Consider the following 5443-nt stretch of genomic DNA (forward strand, 5'->3'; position numbering starts at 1 on the left):
TCAAAAGTCATCTTATAGTAAAGACAAACTAGGTTCATTCTTGTTTATGTTTAAACCTCTCTTTTTCAAGGATTGGGCTATGCCCCACCTGTAACCTAACTACAAATACTTCTATACTTCATACTCCAGGAATGGCAATGATGTGTTTGTTTCAGAAGGTAGCATGACCACCTACTGACCACCTTGTTATGACTATGGCTACCTTGTTCCACCACCTTGCAACCATACCTTGGTTTCAAGAGTTCATGAGGACTAACTTATTTGTCTTGCCCTGATAACCCAGTCTAATTTTCTCCCATTTGGAAACTCCCTACCCCCAAGCTATAAAAGCCTTGTCTTCCTGATATCTAATGCTGACCTCTCTAACCCTGCCTTAAGAGGAGACAGCTTGTTTTAATTAATCAAACAATTAATTGCTTTAATTGATTTGGCCATGATGATTTGGCTTTATGATTTTTCTCCTCCTATCTTTGGGATTAACAAAAAGAAGGAAAGAGGGAGGAAAGAGAAGAGGAAGGGGTGGAGGGAGGAAGGAAACCTCCCACCTCCAGCACTGTTGGGTAGACATTGTTAGAGAGCGCTTGCTGGAGGGTGGCAGGAAAGTATCTCACAGAAATCTGGCAAAGGAGATTTTCAAAAGGGGTAAGTAAAAAGATTCAAAGTACAAACCCAGGTCACAGGCAGGATACATTGCTTGTTATTGAAATGTGTCCTGGCTTTAGCAAGCGGCTTGTCCCAGCCTTGCTTAGGCAGGCTCGGGGTGGGGCTAACAGCAAACTGCAGTGTCCTGGGCATGATGGAAAGGGGAAACTCGCGAACACAAGTCAGCGCCAGCGAGGAAGTGTACATCCTACATCCAGCTCCCTAGTGGTTCACACACTGAGCATGGTGGATCACAACTGGGATCCCAGCATACAGGACCTAGAGGACTAGAAGCTCAAAGGGATCTTCTGCTACAAAGTGAGTTTGAGAGCAGTCAGGGATACATGAGACCCAGTCATGAATAAACAGAAAACTTGGCTCAAGCCAAGGTGTAGGAGAGTAACCAGCATCATGGGTGTGTCATGTTTGTGTCCAAAGAAGATATTTAATGTAGTGGCCAGAGGTGGCATAGTAGAAAGCAGGGTTGAGCTTGGAGCTTCGTTCTCTAAGCAAATGCTGACTCCAGTTATCTGTATAATCATACTGAGCCATGAAACCATGTTAAGTTGGCAGGATCTAAACTCAACCTTAGGTGTACTTGTGACTATCTAGCCTACATTAGCTTCTGGGAACATCTGTGAAGAATATCTTGGTTATGTTAATTGCAGTGGGAAGACCCACCATAAACGTAGATGTCACCATTTGGAGGGCTGAAGCCCTGGGCCCCATAAGCCAGAAAGCAAGCTAAGCACTAGCATTCTCCCTCTTAGCATCCTCATTGTGGATGCAATGTGGCCAGCTGCCTCAAGTTTCTACAAATGTGACTTCCTCACAACAATAAACTGTAACCTCAAACTGTGAGGCAAAAACAAAACAAAACTCTTCCTTCCGTAGGATACTTTTGTCAGGGTGTTAATCCTGGACAGGAAAAGTAAGGAGCCCAGTGAGGACAATGGTGACACCTACACCAATAACAGGATAAAATGAAATGGAGTGTGGTTGGGCCTCTCCTATACACCAAGCAAGTGCCCTACCACTAAATCACATCTTAATCCCAATATCATTGCTGAGTACTCTACACACTTGGCATGGCCAACCCAGAAGAACGACAAAGAACTTTGTTGCCCAGCTGACCGTCCAAGAATTCCTACAGGCGAGATAAACATCAGCAGGGCCCTCTGTATTCTCCATTCAACAATCCTTTTTGAGGATAGATTATTCAGCTCGCTGACCACCCACTCTCATTCCCACCCTTAGCCAAGTGGAGCGCACTCCCGTCTCCCTTTGTGTCTGTCAACAGCTCTGCCTCCTGTTTTTCAACCCTCTGTAGTTTCTAAGCATCTGCCTATAATTTGCAATAAAGTCATCCATAGGCAATTTATTGATAGATGGTTGTGGTGAGGCATGCCTGTAACTCCAGCACTCGGGATGTGCAGGGAAAATGCCAGGATTTCAAACAGTGAATTAAGGCTAGCCTGGGTTATATCACATCTTGTCTCAAACAAAAAAATATTTTTTGAGACGTGTTTTCTTTGTGTAGCCCTGGCTGTCCTGGAACTTCCTCTGTAGATCAGGCTGACTTCGAATTCAGAGATCTGCTTGTCTCTGCCTCCCAAGCGCGGGGATTAAAGGTGTGCACTGCTCAGCTCATTAAAAAAAAAAAGAGGAAATAAATCACGGTTAAGTATCAGACACTGTAGAAAAAACATGTAAATTATGGAAAGTAATTTTGGAGAAGGGAATAGGGTTGAAAAACACATACCTAATTTTTTTCTGTTTTTAAAGTTTATTGCATTGTGTGTTGTACACATGTATGTGCATGCATGCATGGTCATGAGCCACAGAACTCACATGAAGTCAAGGAACAACTTGGGCTTAGTGGCAAGCACCTTTACCTGGTGAGCCATCTCAACAGTCCTGCCTTTCTTCTTTAAAAGATATATATCCTGGGCTATGGATGCAGCACAGGGGCAGAGCACTTATAGCTGGCTACAATGAGTGGAAGCAAATGACTGCTGAGATGGTATAAAGCTGTGTTTATAGCAGTAGAAAAAAGGACACTAATTTTCAACCTTTTAGAGTTTATTTGTAAAGGAAAACAATTTTATTTAATAAAGCACCTAATTCTTATTTTCAAAGTAGAGCAAACACACACACACACACATAGTCCTCATGCCAGATAATCAGACCCTCAATCTAGATTATGGGTCAGGTTAACCTCACAAGATACTGATAAGAATTACACAGACAGACCTCATCGGTGATAGGGATATTAGGTGGGAACTCACATGTCTCATATGAACACAGAACACATCACCCTTACCTTCCCAGTTATTGACTTTCCTCGCTTTGGTAGCCCTGAAGTTTCTGGACACCACCACAACATTCTTAGTGCCTTAGTGGCACCTGGACCCCTAAGCCGTGAAGTGTTATCCCTACAACGATCCACTGATATGCACTTGAAGACTTCGGGGACGCCAGGTAATCATAGTCCTGGAAGGTGTACTACCTGATACTCAGCATCCACTCTTACCCGGGAACGGGAGGCCAGGCGCTCTCTCTGCTTCCTTTTAATTCCCTTGGGTCCTGCACTTCCTCCTTACATTCAGAGGAACAGCAAGGGCAGTATGGGTACTTCTCTGCCCCCTAGTGGTGCACCAAGAACCCTAGCAAGCCTGATTCTGTGCACTGTACACACTTGAGTGCTGGCTATGAGCCACTGTTCCTGGCTTATGGGCAGTTTGAGGCCGGACAGTCTCCAGGTAAATGTCCCTTTATGGTCACAGGACACAAACAGCAACGGGTGGCTGGAGAAAAGCACTGCCTTGTCTTGACAAGTCTACACCGATTTTTTAAAAATGATAATAACATTAAAGAAAATGTTTCCTGAGTCTAAGAAGTCACAGAAACTTAGTTCTAAGACCTGGTTTTGTGGCTTCTTTCTTCACTGACTTGCATCACTACTTGTTCTTTTCTAACACTGGCCTAGACAGTAGGAACGCCCAACATGCCTTGGGACTGGTCAGGGGCAATTCAAGTCTATTGACAATGGTTTTGTTATAGTTGTCAGGTGAGAGAATCTGGTGGCTAGCAGACTAATAGGGCTCAGCCACCGGTCCTTCAGAGGCCAAGCAACAGTAAACTGCAGAAAGATTTATTCAGTATGCAACAAAGAGGCCCCAGTTCTCTCCTCCCAGCATGACATGTTGGAGGGCTCCCAGTTTGGGGTGAATTCTTAAGAAATTGATAACCTGGCTGGGGGGTGGGGTGGGATGGGTCGGGCACTCTGTAATCACAGCATTCAGGAGGCAGAGACAGATTTCTTCTTCTTCTTCTTCTTTTTTTTTTCCCGAGACAGGGTTTCTCTGTGTAACCCCGGCTGTCCTGGAACTAACTCTGCAGACCAGGCTGGCCCCAAACTCAGAAATCTGCCTATCTCTGCCTCCCAGAGTGTTGGGATTAAAGGCCTGCGCCACCACTGCCCGGCTCAGAGACAGATTTCTATGAGCTCCAAGTCAGCCAAGGATACATGGTGAGACTTTTGTCTCAGAAAAAAAAAAAAGTGTGTGCGTATGTGTGTCTGTGTAGGGAGTTGGGTGAGGTGTAGAGGTGGCTCCAGTTTAAGAGAACTCTTGTCCTCAAAGAAGACTCACATAGTTGATTATACATGTGAGCAAAACACTCTGACACATAGTCTAAAGTATTAAAAAAAAGACACTCAGAGAGGGTGTCAAGAGTCTATATATTTTCATTCCTGCCCATTTCTGCAGAGTCCTCACCAGCAAGCATCCTCAGGCTTCTGAGTAACAGATGAAAGAACTCTTTTGGTGCAGTGGTAAAGTCTTAGGATATGGCTGCAGGCCAGAACCCCAGGCTCGGCTAGGTGGGACTGAAAATTTCTTAAGAATTTTGCTCTAGCAGAAGGTGATCATTCTATTCCTGTAGAAACGGCACAACAGAGGCTGATTCTAAAGCCAATCAGGCCCCCAAAGAACCTGACTGAGGGAATGAAGGGTAGCAGTTATGGAGCAAGATTGGCCCAGCCTTTAAAGAGCTTCAGTACCCAGCTGGCTGGAAGCTGATACCTGGAACCTCTTTCGTGCCTCTGCAGACTAGGTGAAGGGACCTGCAACCAGCAGGGGGCAGCCTTCGTCCATAGCTTGACAGTTCTCTAAGCCTCTAAGAAAGTTCCTCTTAGAGGATACCAGGTCACACCCTCTTCCGGAAACAGAAGCTCGCCCCCAGGGCTTCACTTTACAAAACAGCTGTGTCATTCACCTGAAGTGGGCTGAGAACTGGTGGAGACAGTCTGCACTATTTTGGATTTGGCCAAACACCTCAGAAACAAGTCCTTCAAATTCAATACCTGGCTGTGAGTGCAAGATCCCAAAATCTCAGAATTTGGGAAACAGAAGGCTCAGAAATTTCAAGGTCAATGTATGCATCAAGTTCAAGGCTAGCCTGGCTCACAAGAAATTCTTTCCTCAAAACAGAAAGAGAACTGAAACACTTTATCACAGTGACTGAACCACAGTATTTGTTCAACAGCCAGTCAAGGAAACTCAAGAACCCAGGAGCAGAGGCTCCAGGGAGGCGACCACTGGGGTCAGTCTGAATCTGGAGCTCCTCTGAGCTCCCATAGCATCTTCTTCCACATACAGGAGCCTCAGAAGGGACACGTGGGAGAACGGGCAAAGCTCAGCCTTTAGCCCGTACAACCCAGAGGCAGGACCTGAGTCTAACGGTGGTGACCTGATCGCCATTCATGCTTATTTCTTTTTACACAAGCAATCCAAGCTGA

The sequence above is a fragment of the Apodemus sylvaticus genome, chromosome 7 (genome assembly GCF_947179515.1).
Source record: "Apodemus sylvaticus chromosome 7, mApoSyl1.1, whole genome shotgun sequence".
NCBI classification, from domain to species: Eukaryota; Metazoa; Chordata; class Mammalia; order Rodentia; family Muridae; genus Apodemus; species Apodemus sylvaticus.